This window comes from Chelonia mydas, chromosome 7, assembly GCF_015237465.2.
Source record: "Chelonia mydas isolate rCheMyd1 chromosome 7, rCheMyd1.pri.v2, whole genome shotgun sequence".
NCBI lineage: Eukaryota > Metazoa > Chordata > Testudines > Cheloniidae > Chelonia > Chelonia mydas.
The window spans coordinates 12,957,648-12,974,059 of NC_057853.1; the positions used below are offsets into that span (position 1 = coordinate 12,957,648).

The 16,412-nt window shown below is 38.8% G+C and overlaps 1 protein-coding gene across 5 annotated transcripts in view; it reads left to right on the top strand.

Moving 5' to 3' along the window:
- The first annotated feature begins 15,337 nt into the window (after positions 1–15,337).
- CNTN6 (contactin 6) overlaps positions 15,338–16,412 on the top strand; it is a 221,216-nt gene continuing 220,141 nt past the window's right edge. For 3 of the 5 annotated variants that reach the window (XM_043550994.1, XM_043550997.1, XM_043550996.1), the window contains exon 1: positions 15,339–15,638. The gene's annotated coding sequence lies outside the window, so the exon portion shown is untranslated. Of the gene's footprint in view, positions 15,639–16,412 lie in introns of all 5 variants that reach the window. The other 2 variants (XM_043550995.1, XM_027823701.3) reach the window with 2 other exon arrangements.

Here is a 16,412-nt window from a genome sequence, read left to right on the forward strand (position 1 = left end):
AAAAGTGAGGCAAGGTCTGGAGCCATAGAAAACCAGAAGTCTGCATGGTGGCTTGGACAACTTCCTGGGGCACCCTCCAGGTTTAAATAGTAAATGTGGGCCAATTAGAGGGTTTTAGGGTGCTGTCACTATGGCCCCTTTGGGCAGTACTTCCTGCTGTGCCTAATCTCCACAGTGCTCCTTGGAGTTTGCACTACATGTCCTCCTGGTGGTAATGTGGGAACATCAGCTGCCCCAAGCTCCACAGACCTGGTTCTAGTCCTGCAGATCCCTACATATACCCTTAAAAGGAACACTGGCCCCTATGTGCAGCTATAATATCTAGTGCTTCCAGAGGAAATTCAGATTTGTCTGGTTCATTGAAGCCACTTTATTGGCTAAGCTACCTATTTGTTTCATTTTTAAAATTTTCCAACCTTTGTCTCTCTAAACAACCGTTATCTGCTGTCTTGCACTTGTACTCTAGATGGAAGAGAAAGTAAGCAGTTGCCAGGCCAAATATCTTACCAGTGGTGGAACCTTCCTGGATGCATGCACATATCATTACAGACATTTTTTTACTTCTTCAGCAAACTTTAGCTTGTATAAAAACCTCATTTTCTTTTCTCTGTATTTCTAGTTCAGACTAATAGCACTATTTTTGTTAAGCTACAACAGAACATATGTGGAATTACATATGGAGTTGCAAAATGGGTTTATCTCTCACTTGGCATTAAGGGTGGCATAGCTGACACCTGTGTTACCTTCTCTGTCATCCCTTGGATAGGATGTGAGAGTCTGAGAGGAGCTGGCAGTTAGGGGGCTCTGATCTCACAATTCTCAAAACTGAAGACAATTCCCCTAGGGACCGGCACCTGCTGGCATTGCCTGGACGCTGCTCTCTAATTGGCTGGAGTCAGGGGTGGAACTGTGCAAGGCATAGAATCAGCTCCTTGAAAATCCAACCCCCTCTCTTACACCCAGCATATTTTGGCATATGAGAGAATTTGACCCACAATTTTTACAAAAAATGACAAATTGTTTAGACTATTCTATGTTTAACACAAGGCTGGAGAACACATGAATGAAGCTGCAACTATCACTGCCAAATAGATGCTAGAGAGGCAATAATTTTACACCTCAAAAATGGGTGAGAGACTTATTGGCTCAACCTGCTTTGGATTTTATGTGAGCAGCAACACTGCGGCTAGGATAAGTAAAAAAAGTCACTTTGAAATGACTCATACTCAACTCTTGCCTGAGTTTGAGGCTGCACAGTCAGAGAAAGTAGCTTGGAGGAAACAAAAGGCATATAGTAGAGTGACTGATCTTGAAGCTAGGGGTTTGGAAATGAAAAAGAAGGGTGGGAGAGATATTTAGTGATTGATCTTCCCTGTTGTGCAGCAGGCATCAGGAAAACAACTCACAAAATATATCAGCAGCTAGAGAAAAAAAAATGCATACGGAATTCCAAAAGCATTTCTTCCAAACAGTGTAGAGGTGAATATAGCCATGAGCTGGGCTTGCACAAATGAAGTGCATACTGAGTAGAAAGGCGCTGGTGTGGTCAAAAAACAAGGCACTGATGTAGATTCTGTTCTTAAATACAGTGTCAAACATCTGGACTAATCTGAATGAAGTCCATAATGTTATTCTGGATGCACCAACATAGTGTACAGCAGAACTGGGCCAAAAGTGCAGTCAAAGCTCCATGTGCTGCATGCTGCCAATTCCCACACAAGGGCAGAGTGGCAAATGTATATTCAGAACACAAGTAAAAGCATCATGTTAGCCTCCCGCTCCCCTTTAGACAGACAAAAATTTGATTGAGCCACTGAAGGACATTAAAGAACATATGCTTTATGCATGCACCGATGTTTGCAACTGTGACAAAGCAGGTGCCCTAATTCCCGTACCCATTAAGGGAGGTCTAGAACCATGCCTTGGCACCAGTAATGTTGATTACTTTCCATAGCTGCAAAAACTAGTATTTAGTTCATTGTGGTCAAGAGAAATAGTTGCCTGTCGTAAGCTGTCACCAACCTGATGCATTGATACCCTTCTATTCTGGAGCATTCTCAGTATAGTTCCTCCACAATCACATTCAAAGGACTTATTAATGTGGCATGTTCCCTTTCTAACAGTAGTGTCCGGTTGATGTCCCCCTTTTGCTTTGTTATCCTTTGGCCACCTGTAAGTACAAGGACTTGACAGTGGCTCTGATACTGACCTTTGTTCTTTTTTTGGTCATAGTGCTGCTGATAGCCAAGTCCACCTGCACCTGGGTCACTGAACAAATATCAGTAAGTGCTACCCTGCTGCAGCAAATTTCTCGGTACATCTTTTCCTTCTGCATGGTTATTTCCACTAAATGGGCCAATCAGACCCCTATGGTGTGAGACGGTGAGACTGACTTGGCCTTAGGGTGAAATTGCGATTGCATCTTGGAGGCAAAGGGAATAAAAGGCCAAACTTTTCAAAGAGAGCTGCAGGTGTTCAGCACAACTGAAGATCAGGTTGCTTTTATTTAGGTGCTTAAATATGGATTTAGGTGCCCTGCATAAGACATCCAAGTTTGCACATTCTGAGATTAACTTCCATGAACTGTAAACAATACTTATTCTCGCTCTCACACACACACATGCAATGAAAGTACAAAAAGTTATAGATTTCACTATAACATCTACCCCCATATTCAATAATATGTTATATTTCTGGGTGGGCATTGAAAGGCCAGGAATTATGAGCCCAATCCAAAGCCAATAGAAGTCAATGGAAAAACACCTTGAATACATTATTATAGCTTAGAAATCCAGCTAAAACTTTGTCCTTACTAGAGCTGGTCAGAATTTTTTCATCAACAGTTTTTCAATGAAAAATGCTGCTTTTGTCAAAATTGACACCTTTTGAAAAAAGTGACAATTTTGACATTATTTCATTTAGAAAATACAAAAACAAAAACAAGCATTTCAGTAACATAGAAATGCCCCATTTCTATATTTTCCAAAGAAAACATTTCAATATTTTAGTTTTGAAATTATTTTTCAAAACAACATTCTTTTTTTTTTTTTCATTTTTTTTAAAGATTTAATGCTGGAATTGAAAGGAATTTTTAATTTTATTTTATCAAAACAAAACATTTCAATAGACCCAAAACAATTTTGAGGGAAGGGGAATTTAGGGAAATTGATTTTTTTTTCTAATTTGCAATGGGAAAAAAAAATCAAAATATCTGAATTTCCCATGTCATGTAAAATCCAGTTCCCATGTACCTCTAGTCCTTAAATCCCTGAGGACCAGTTTTTAGGTGGCTGAATCATGAGTGCACAAAATGGGTGGAGAGGAAGAGAAAGAGAGCCCCACATTTTGTGCTGACATAGCATTCCAGTAACATAAAGTCTTCTCATGCATGCCCTGGCAAGTAAGACCTCACACTCCAAAGATGGGGGGAAGAGGAGGTTGGGCAAAGACCCCATCCCAGTCACACACCAGTAGATTAGTCTGGAAACCTGTTGAGGTGTATGCAATACCCCCAAAGCTGCAGCCCGCTCCCTGAACCAAGGAGTCCAAGTTCTACAAAGACTAGTTACTTATAGACACCTCTGGAGACAGATGAGTAATAATAATAATAAGAGTCTGAGACAAATCAGCAAAATTGAGTCCCTCAGTGGTGCTTTTTTCTTTCCTTTCCACAGTGATATCTACTAGGAGAGACATGACAGCTTTAACTCTGAGTTTCTCTGCTTCTTTGGGTTTAAGAGAGGGTATTAAAGTTACTTTAATGTAGTCTTTTTGTAATATCATATCATTCATATTTGATCAGTGACATGTAATGTTACGGAACAGTCACACACTTAGGGAGGCCACAGGCAGGGATTTACAGAATGGCAATATACCAGCATTCCCTTTCCCACAGCCTACAATCAAAGTCCAATGTTTTTTTTTTACAATGAAACCCCCTGCCTCCCGCTGTGCACACACAATAGTTTAACTGTAAATCAGGGTTCACTATAAACTGAACTGCACTTTCCACATTTCATTACACTGAAACAATTTGGACTTTCATTCTACTTCAAAACGAAAGGCATTTTCTATTTGAGCCACAGTGTATTCTGTTTTAACTGTGATGTGTCCACATAAATTAAGAGCATTAGTAACAGTTAAGCACAGTTTATTGGATAGGAGAAACTTGCGAAGTCCACAATAAGCTCTTATGGCAAAGAACTTTTCTAAATATATTCGAGTCTAGTGTTCCAAGTTTTGTTCTCTCACAGTTACGTGGCTACTTCCAGCAGAACCCGTTGCGTGATGTCTAGTACCCTACATTTATAGTCACCAATTTCTTTGTAGGCCTCAGCAGAGCACAGAGGGTGGACATTGATCCAACGACCATTTCGCAAGCTCAAGAAGTGCACCATTGCAAGTTCCAGCCTCCATTCTTCTAGTTTTCTTTTCCTTAAGGAAAATCAATTTGAGAAGTGACCCACTTATCTGATACTTCACATCCAGGAAGCAGCAGCCACAAATAAAACCTAAAAATCAGGAAACACAATTGGTGCTTTGCCGGCCTGTTGATTGCTAAAGCAACAACAACAAACAACACAAACAATTTGTTTCTTAAGGTACATGCTATGAATAAAAAAATAAAGCTACAAAGCCATCATGAGGGTACTAAAAAGCATCGCTAAGAACGTTATAATTGTCTTGATGTCTAAAGCTTTTAATGATGAATTGTACTTGCACATGTATTTGAAATGGAAAGCACATTCAATACAACACCAGCAGCTATTTTAAAAATATCTTCAATAAAAGCTTTTGTGTTTGTTTTACTTATAGTTTTAGAGCTTCAGTTTCCAATTATCTCCAATCAGGCCTGACAGTTCAGTTCTAGGGTTAAAGAGCTTCCAGTCCCATTATAGATAAGCTCACAGGTATTGATTTGAGCCTTTTTTTTTTTTCATTTGGAACTAAATATCTGTGGAGGACAGAAAGTTTTCAAATCCTTTGCTATGTGGCAGAATTGCAACGGCAAAGAGAGAGTAATGTCGATCAAATGAAATGTAGAAACCAGTTTATTGTAAACGTTGGTTCCTTGCATTATTCATGCAGTTTCAAAGGTAATCGCCCACCTCCCCTACCCCCACAAAAATTGTCCTTAACAAACGATGCATTTTGCATGAATTAACTCCAACCCAACCCTTCTCCTTATCCTGAAGATTGAGAGCGATCATTGAACCTTAACACAGGGACTAACTTCATCAATATAAGCTCTCCCTTTCCTTTATCATGTTATAGACTCTCAGGTTCAAAGGTCTTGTTTTAAATTATTTATGTGTATGAGTTCATCTGATGGCTAATTACTGCCTATGTGCAATTAAAGCATTACTAACTGTTGCACTTCCATATTAGTGATTATATCTTGTCCCATATCTAATTTGTCATTACCTCCCAACCAGTAAAATTAGGATCATACCCTCGGTAAAATAAAGAGCAAGTAGATAGCAGATAAAGTTGAGAAAAGAGCTGTGTGGAATTCTCAGCTACAAATAATAATTAATAAGCAATAATTAATAAACTAGTGTATTTTGACTTTTTGATGGGTTTGGTATGAAAACTTCTAGGAAAGTTGGTGGTTTTCATTTCCTTTTTTATGTGCAGCAAAAAATCAGCTAAACATACACTGTATGTATAATGTATAATGGATTGCTATTGAAACTCGAGCTGGGTGAACTTGTTCTACCAAAATATTTTTTTGGAAAAAAAAAGACAAATTCCAGTGTCAGTGAAACATTTCACAAATTCATGTTGATTTCACTGAATGGTTCATTTAGATAAAACCAAGTGTGACACTAAGAGCATCCCAATGCCAGAAGGCCAGGGGCTTCCCGATGTGTAGCAATGAGTGTCAGCTGGCCTGACCAGCTCAATGTAAATCAGATTGTGTTTGGCAGGCAGGGCTTAAGTCACCCTGTTCTAGACAAAAAGAATGTAGTTCCTCCTGCTGGAGTATGTCTCCAATATAAACTGAGCAAAGAAAGACAATGAAATTACATTTACATGCCAGATAAACAAAGCCATCAGACAAACCAGTGTGGAGGATGGCCACTGAACAATCTTTGTGGGGGATGAAAGCTGCAGCTCCAGGAAACTTTCCTATCTCTTGAAGCAAGGTCATTGAACTTTGGAAGATATAAGCAGAGACATAAAGCCATTTTCACAGAATCATACATGATTAGGGTTGGAAGAGACGTCAGGAGGTCATCTAGTCCAACCCCTGCTCAAAGCAGGACCAATCCCAACTAAATCATCCCACCCAGGGCTTTGTCAAGCCTGGCCTTAAAAACCTCTAAGGATGGAAATTCCACCAGCTCCCCACGTAACCCATTCCAGGGCTTCACCACTCTTCTAGTGAAATATATATATTTTTAATATCCAACCTAGACCTCCTCCACTGCAACTTGAGACCATTGCTCCTTGTTCTGTCATCTGCCACCATTGAGAACAGCCTAGCTCCATCCTCTTTGGAAACCACCTTCAGGTAGTTGAAGGCTGCTATCAAATCCCCCCTCACTCTTCTCTTCTGCAGACTTAATAAGCCCAGTTCCCTCAGCCTCTCCTCATAAGTCTTGTGCTCCAGACCCCTAATAATTTCCGTTGCCCTCCGCTGGACTCTCTTCAATTTGTCCACATCCTTTCTGTAGTGGGGGACCCAAAACTGGATGCAGTACTCCAGTTGTGGCCACACCAGTGCCGAATAGAGGGGAATAATCACTTCCCTTGATCTGTTGTCAATGCTCCTACTAATGCAGCCCAATATGCCGTTAGCCTTCTTGGCAACAGGGGCACGCTGTTGACTCATTATCCAGCTTTTCATCCACTCTAATCTCCAGGTCCTTTTCTGTAGAACTGCCCCTTAGCCAGTTGGTCCCCAGCCTGTAGTAGTGCATGGGATTCTTCTGTCCTAAGTGCAGGACTCTGCACTTGTCCTTGCTGAATCTCATCAGATGTCTTTTGGCCCAATCCTCCAATTTGTCTAGGTCACTCTGGATTTATCCCTACCCTCCAGCATATCTACCTCTCCCCCCAGAGAGCTGGCATGCTTCACCTGAAAAGTCAAGAAACCGAGCACTTTGGGCTCTGAGATTGGGGTGATGGGTTATATCACAGAAACCCCCTTGGAGCTGCCACCTAATGTACCAAGACTACTTCTGCCCCTGCTTTCCTTGCCAGCTTGGGACTCCAGAACCCTGCCTGGCTGTGCCAGACATGCTCGCCAGCCACAAACACAGACCCAGGTCTGAACCACATCCCACAAACTGCAAGCTTAACTGAGAGTAGCTTACAGAAGTGTGCCTGTCTTTGACACTCAGATGCCTAACTACTAGTGGGGTCCAAACCCCAAATAAATAAAGCTTATACAGGGTAAACTCATAAATTGTTCAGCTGTTTGCCCTTCCCCCCCACAGGTACTAATACATACTCTGGGTTAATTAATAAGTAAAAAGTGATTTTATTAAATACAGAAAGTAGGATTTAAGTGATTCCAAGTAGTAACAGACAGAAAAAAAGTGAATTACCAAGAAAAATAAAATAGAACACGCAAGTCTATGTCTAAGAAAACTGAATACAGATAAAAACCTCACCAGTTCCAGTAAGCTTCCTTTTACATACTAGTCTCCTTCTAGTCTGGGTCCAGCAATCACTCACACCCCCTGTAGTTACTGTCCTTTGTTCCAGTTTCTTTGAGGTATCCTTGGGGGTAGAGAGGCTCTCTCTTTAGCCAGCTGAAGACAAAATGGAGGGTTCTCCCTGGGGTTTAAATAGACTTTCTCTTGTGGATTGACACCCCTCCCTCCCCCTGTGTAGAATCCCAGCTACAATATGGAGTTTTGGAGTCACATGGGCCAGTCAGATGTTCCTGCATGACTCAGAACTACAGGTAGCAGTCATGGTTCACATGCTACCTTGAAGGTCCTCAAGTAGACTTTTTATGTGTGTTGGAGCATTCCAAGATCCATTGTTCCTTAAGTGCTTCTTGACTGGGCACTTAACTTTGCAAATTGCTTTCTAAAGAAGTTAACCAAATGCCTTATAAAGCTTACTTAGAAATCAAGGAATTATACAGCCAATATTAATAACTTCAAGTACAAAAATGATACATGCATACAAATAGGAGAAATGTATTCAGTAGATCATAACCTTTATGGAGATATGTTACCTGGCATATGTAGCATAAAACATACTCCAGTTATGTCATATATACATCCACAAGCATATTTCCATAAAGCCTTATGGGGGGCACCGTCACTATTGTATCCTGGCTAAGAACTGGCCAGCCATGCTGGAAGAACAACTGTGATGAGAAAATCTGCTTTGAACAAAATACTCTAGTTTGTTAAATTAGGTTTTCATCTTATACTTGTATTTTTTTTCTTTTTTGTGGGTTTCTAACCATTTCTATCCCAATTCCTCCTGCTCAGTATCTCTTGTTTTTTGTTAATAAACTTGATCTTGTTTTATTACTCAACCATCTCAGTGCAGTGTTTAAACAGAAAGGTAAAGTCCTCAGCCAGGTATTCCTTCAATCTGTGATAAGAAGCTGCCAGCAGGGTTGATCTTTTGAGAAGTGATCTCAATCAACCTGGTTGAAAATGCCAGGGAAAGAACTTGGGATAAGCTATTTTGTGAGAGATAGGGGAATGCCTTGTTAGTTAAGTGTAGTCTCTAGAAAGCAAGTTATAATTTTGTTTTATATGTAACCACTTGTTTTCAATATTCTTAGGCTCTATCATTTGAATCTCTGTTCTTTGATAATAAACTTATTCTTAAAAAGAAAAGGAGTACTAGTGGAACCTTAAGGACTAACCAATTTATTTGAGCATAAGCTACAGCTGTAGCTCACGAAAGCTTATGCTCAAATAAATTGGTTATTCTCTAAGGTGCCACTAGTACTCCTTTTCTTTTTTGCGAATACAGACTAATACGGCTGCTACTCTGAAACTTATTCTTGTTATCACTCATATATATGTGTGCGTATGTCTGTGTTGAGCAAAGCCTGAGTTTAATCTTACTAGCTGGTGTGTATTATTCCTTTGGGAATAGATAATCTAAGAGCACTGTGAGTGTTCGGTGGAACAGGGACTGAGCACTCCAGAGGGGCACTTGGAAGACCTGGGGAATGGTGTGTGCCTGTTGCCAATCTGTACAGAAAGAGCGAGATTTGAGGAGCCTGGAAGATGTTGCTTGTCCTGCCAGATGATGGTGGTTTGAGGGAGCTTATCCACAGACAAAACTCCACAACTAAGGGCCGGAGGTGACGAGGTGCCTCCCAGCTCTGAGAATTGCCACAGAGTACCAATATTTAGACTTTATAGAGATGAGAAAAATAGTTTTAAATGGATGTGATGCAGCTCTGTTTTCTTCAGCTGGATAGGAGAAAAAGTAAGTTACAAAAGAGCACGAGGGCTTGTGAGAAATGGGTGATCATCAGCTCCACTACATGCACCTCCCTTCTTCCTGGAGGATCATGGAAATAACACCTCAGGATCCCTAAGTGACCAGGGCACTGTGACACTGGGATGTGGCTGGAATGATGGAGTGAAGACAAGGCATTTTCTCACAGGATCACCCTCTCTGTAGTTAATGGAGAATATGCAGTGTGAGTTGATGCTGAGCCTTGTAAGTATTGCCTTATATTGATTTCTGCCTCTGCATACCAGAATCTTAGAGGAGGGGCTATTTTGGGATAGTTGCTGCCAGGGAATCATTTTGCCATGAAGCATGTGTGTGGAGGGGGTGGACGGTGGGAAGGATTAGTGCAGAGGTATAGATCTAACATACAAATAACCCAGCCCTCCAGAGATGCCTTCTGACTCATGGGATTTCCCTACAGATATCAGTGAATGTGCACGTTGGAAGGGCCAAGCCATCTGTAAACCTGCTCCACATGTCTTTAAACAGAACAATCTGAATGTAATAAACTCTGGGATTTGACATTCACATAATTCCCTGGCATTTAGGATTTTCTCCCAAGTGCATGATATGGCCAGGATTAGTTGTCAAAACAAACACATTGCACAGGTGCTGGCAAAAGCCTGATCTTCATTTCCTGGCTGCAGTAGCCTGTCACAATTTAGCATTACAAGAGATTTTTCCCCCCACCTTTTACATGGCACTCACAAAATATATCATTTAAAATGTTTTTGTCAGATTTTCATTTAAATTTTGAAAGATGCCAACCAACTTTAACATAAAACACTCTAAGAATAACTGACACATTATATTAACTGGCAAATAGTTTGATAAAAAGTAAGACTGTTTTAGGACAGAAACACAAGTGGACAGAGTTAAGGTTGAACTTTGTATCATAATTGCATTTATTGAATTCTGAGGTTTTATTTTCTGAAACTTAATGTGGTATTCATTTTTTGAAATGGAAGGCATATTAATGAATACTGTATACCTCCCCCCACACAAACACATCAAAGATTTGAACTATATAGATGAACTGCACATAGGACATTTAAATTAAAATCTAACATGCAAGACATTTAATTGTTATGCCAAACCAAGCAGAAATGAACCACCATTATTTGACAGCATAATGACCTGAAGAAAATTGAACAAGTTATTGTTCATTCTGCGTCTGATTTCTTTTGCCTTGGAATCATCTAAACTATTTTTGTTCTCCTTTTTAGCTCTTCTGACAAGCTATGTTACATTTTTCACTAATCAATTAAATCACTTATATATATTTTTTATTTAACTTGTTAAGCCTTATGCACCAGATCCTTATCTGTTGTAAATTGGCATAGATCCATTGACTTCATATTACTATTAGTTTTCACTTTATAAGAATATACAATTTATAAATAGTTACTCTAAATTGTGTATGTTGTCCACATATTCACCAATATAAAGCTCTGTATAAAGAGGGACTTTTACAATATAGGCACACAAAAAAAAAGACCATGAAACCTCATTAATTTCAAAAGTCCAGCTTCCATTTTTGATGATAAAAAGACTGTCAAATCTCACTGACATAATGTTCATATTTCAACCATTTTCTGTTCCTATTCATTCATATACACTTACCAGGACTCAGGACAAATTAAGTCAAGGATTTAGAAAGCACAGGGAAAGGTTATAAAGTTTCAGAAACCACTATGTGATATCTATAGGTAAATAATAACTTTTTACTGGTGAGCGCTGCATTTCATTTTGACAGGTATATTTTCATTTTTCATAGATGTGAAGGCTAGAAGGAACCATGAAGATATTCTGATCTCCTGCATAACACACACCAGAGAACTTCAATTTAAAAAAAGGAATATTATTATTATCCCTATTTTATACACGGGAAACTGATTAGAAATTATATTAGTAAACAGAACAACAACCATATGTCCACTGTAATTATTAAATGGTTTTTATCTCTGTCTGCCAAAAAGGTTGATGAAAACCACAAATCTAGTTTAACCATAGCTGTTAATTCTGTGAAAATAGTTCCCATTTTAGATTCTAGGAAAGGTACTATGATTGCAAGAAATCCAATTTCCCATTCATAGACCCTGTGGCTCATTCTGCACTTATGCTTCTCATGTGTTAGGAAATTTTTTTAAAAACTTTATTTTAAAATATGTTTTCTGTAAACTCAGTCTTGCCAACTGGCAGCGATGGAGTCTAATTTTACTAAAAGCTATGCTTGAACTGAGTTTTGCCTGTGTAAGGAGTACAGGACAGGACCTTTAGGACCCACTTTCAGTGTTGCCAAAGTGACTAGTTTAGGATCAACAAGAACCTTCCAATAACAAAAACCCTACAGACAGTATAACTCCTAAATAGAAATTGGTGGTTTAATAATTCAGCTTCCAACCAGTAGATGGCACTGCCAAAATGAAAACAAAAAAACATGTCCTGGCACAGATTCTGATGCCTTTGCTCACATGGAATAGAAATTTTCTATCTGAGTTGTGCTTTTGGAAATTTTCTATATGAGTTGGAATGATTGGTATTATTCAAAGTGAGCACAGCAAAAAGAATCTTGCCCTATATTATTCACTGCCGCTTGGCAGTCAAACCACTAGTCTGAAGCCACGGAACTCATGCTACATTGCAGGATTCCATCAGAAATAAGTATAGCTGATATAAAATCCTTGATCTGATACACTTTATGAACTTGCCTGAAACATCCTTAGATTTGATATCACAGTCTGCATCTCACATTTTGAGTGACTGAGTACATTATTTTAAGATACAAATAGTATATGTTTCTATCTGACATTTGAAGAGGAGATGGAAAAACTGAAAGCCCAACCCTTCAAAAAAAAAGCATCAGAAATAAGAATGAAAAAGTTACTCCTTTTTGCAGGTGTATCGGCTGTGATATGTATACCTTTGGCAGCATCACAGCCTGTCTATAATTCACTTTTTTACTGAGGGGAAAACATCAATTATGGAAAGGCCATGATGCTGCTCAAGGGGAATTCTGAGTTTTTTTCTCAGTTCTGCCTCTGGTTCCTAACTCAGATTCTTGGTACTGGACAACACTTTCTCCTTCTTTCTCTTTATCCATTTTTTATTTTGTGATAAAAACACTGGAGTCATCTGCAGTTAATTTCAATAAACCTGACTGGTTAAAGATTCCCTAACTAATATAGATAGGCTGGATCAGTTACATGGGTTTGTGTTGACCATTTCATGTGTTCCAGCAATTTGAGACTGAGAAATCTCTTCTTTTTACAAAGAAAATGGGGCAGGAGAGACTATCTTCCAGACATTCAAAAGTTTTCTCAACAAACTCATCAGACTAAAACCTTCTAATTCCTATCTTTCAGTTCATACACTAGATTTCACTGTGACATTTTTAGTCATATCGGCATTCTGCTAGATTTAAGCTGATAAAACTCTTCCCTGTATATATATATGTGTGTGTGTGTATATATATATATATATATATATATATATATATATATATACACACACACACACCGGTGATTTGCTGTCTACTGGAGAAATCCCATTGAAATCCTTGTTTGAGTTCACTTTTCCTGGTTATTTTGTAATGCAGTGACTATTATACAACATGTTAACAGAAGTGAAAAGTAGTTGATAAATATAACAGGTGCGTTTTCATTTTCATTTTTGGAGAAACTTCTTTCAAGGGTTTTAGATTTCTGAAAGTACAGCATGGGTAGGAGAATATAATGGATTTTTGTGTTTTTTTTCTATTGACATTTTTAACACACAATTAGATCTGGTTGGAAATTTTCTGAAGGAAGTTCTTTTCTGCTGGAAAATGCAGAAGAAAAAAAAGAGAAATCCCCAATTTTCCCATTAAATGAAATATCCGGTTCCTGTCCGGCAATATAGACCACTTACTAAACAACACCATTTGTTTTGAGGGGACTTATCTCAAATCACAGAAACGGTTTCATTTTTAATTTTTGTTTTGTAGCTAGATGACCAACTTATTACATTGCAGGTATTTGCTTCTGCCTTTAGATTTTTATTTTTTATATAACTTAGGAAAGATACCCACATTCTTTAGAAGAAGAATTTTAGTGATAAATTACAAAAAATCCATTAGAATTTCCTCCCTAATTAAATATAGCACTATTAATAATATTATTTGCCTAATTCACAGGGTATTGAAAGGTTTAATTAACTGTGTGAAAAGAACTTTGAGATCCTCAAATGGAAGGTATGGTAGAACTGCAAAATATTGTGTTAGAAATTAGGAAGAGTGGTTAAACGTAGATTGAAATAGGAGATGGAGTTATCACCACATTGGACAATGGTGGACACGCCCTACTGTGTCTATGGTATTTATACAAGCCCCATGTTACCTGAGTGCTTAACTATATTTAGTGGTTGTTGTCTCACAGCACCCCCAATGAGCTAAGAGAGTACAATTATCCACATTTTACAGGCACAGAGACTAAGGGACTTGCACAAGGTCATACAAGAAGTCTGGGGGAGAGAAAAGAATGGAACATGGTTCACCAGAGTAGTAGGCTAAGGCCTTAACCACAGAACCAGTCTTCCTCCCTGCATGTGTGGCAGAGGGCTTCTTCAAACCAGAAAGAGTAGGTGAACTCTCTTCTCCTTTTGGGGGTGCTGCTTCCATCACCCTTCCCCCGCCAATGTGATCCCCCTTACTTCAGTCCTTACTCAGGAACATCTTCAAAACCCCATGATATGGCCAGCTGAGCTAAAACAGAATTGATGTTAGCCACAGTACTGTCATATAAAGGTTTATGTAGCCTAAGGGCTTGTCGCTGCCTGGTGTGGCATTCCATTCTGTAGAGGGCAATGGTCCACAGCAACACCAGCTATTATATACATTTCAGTGTGCATGACACACAATTGTGAGATACCTGCTGTCAAAGTGATCCTAAGTTCACGTATATGGCACCATCGAGTTGACTACACTAAAAAAGGGACAAATTAAATTTGGTGTAAATTCACCAAAGTCAGTAGAGTTATGCTAGAAGCTTAAACTGGTATTTTGCATGTATGTTTTATGTTAACTACTGGAGTCAATCCAAATGATCTAAACAAAATAAAACGTTCCCTCTGTTTTATTTATCTGCATGTCACTTTGGTCTTTTTGGCACGTGCATGTCTGTTGCCGTCTGACTTTCACTTCCTTTTGACGTCTTATTGCTCAGGCAGGCGTGCAATTAATCCCATTACAAACTAATGGATTTACATGGGGATTACATTAAACTGGTTTGGTGAAGCAATAGCTGTGAAACAATGCACTTCTTCCGGGCAAAATGTTCTGTAACCTGCCATTTCCATGCCCCTCTCCTGTGAATACAAATAATTTACTAACTAAAGTAGAAGCATCCTCAGCTCTTGGCCACTCCACTGGAACAATCCCAAAAAGAGTAGTGGAAATCAGGGTGGTTTTGAAGTTTATTAATAAATCGAATTTGGTTATGCATTACTTTAGACAAGCAAGTCTCTCTTTTTTTTTAAATATGCAAAGCACAGAAGGGTTATTTAAATGTTTCATGAAGAGAGCTTGTGTTAGAATGTAATCTCAGTCCAGACAGACTTCCTACTAGCTTAATCTGATGTAGTGCACGGAGCAGTTGTGGGATCAGGAAACAAACAAAATTATTTCCACTCCTGTTCTAAATCTACTACTGGTTAGTGACCCAGTTTTCAAGAAGAGAGGTTTTCTGATTACCTGACAGGCGCTCATATCTGTATGAAAAGAATTTAATCTTTCATGCACAAGTACAACACTGCAAACAAATGCTACTGGTGTGAAAGCTGGGCTTTTGCTCTCTCAGCTTGCATGAACGACGATTAGTAGAGAGCTGATTTTTATATGATTTCCAGATAAGAATATTCAAAAGCCGTAGCGGCTATGTGTACATGTGATTCAAACACGAATCGTGTGGGTCCTGTCACGAATACAGCAAGAAAGCGGTGTATTTCATGAGTAGTACCAGTGAAGAGACACGCAATGCTCAGTGGATAAAAGGCTTGTAGTCCCAGCTGGGAAAATAGTTCCATTATCTCCCAGCTGCATAGACATTCCATACAGCTTGGTTCTGCCTGGATGAACAGTGTGGCTTGCTGAGAGCTTGAAACAGTTCTGCAGAAAATTGTAAAGATCCTGAGAGATTTCACTGTTAAGATCTGTAAGTACAAAATTGTGGTGTCTACTGCAATGTGAATAATGCTGGGGAAGGTGCATTTTCTCTTTCTTTTGGTGATTTTCATGAGCATAAGAGGTAGAAAATGTAGAAAACAACAAATCACTGCTTTATTTATGCTGTGTTTCAATGAATTACTGATCCTCAAAATGTATTTATTCTTTGCTAAGGAAAAATATATATTGAATTTGTATTCAGGTGAGGTTAGGATGAAACATAATAGAAGACTGTGCTGCTACAAAGATACCACCGGGGTATATTTTTGAATGTTTCACAAGCTCTGTGTTGCAGTAAAACTAATGGGCAACACAGAGAATGACAGTGCTAATTTTGGCACTTTCAAAGGACTTGATACTGCATATTAAAAGGTGGGGAAGGTAACATGAGACTCATCTCATTTTCTAAAAGCTGAAGGTTCAAAAGCAATAAACATTCGTCTTCAGACGATTTAAGTGAGTCTTTAGATGAAAGTTTCCCCCTTTGTTTATTTAAAAGGGGGGAACAAAACAAACAAACAAAACAAAAAATCCAAACAAATGAGGTGATAACATATCCTGAGCTTGATGTTTTCATCCAAAGATTTATGAATGAGTTGCAATTTGGATTCTGTCAGTTATGTACATGGTATGTTGCAGCTTTAAAGGAACTGCAATACTTTATTAAAAGTTTTGGAAGTTTGTGGGTCCAGAAACAAACAATAGGAACTGTATGATGATCGTTCAGTTTTGCTTTATGTCATGGTATACTTCCATTGTGCTT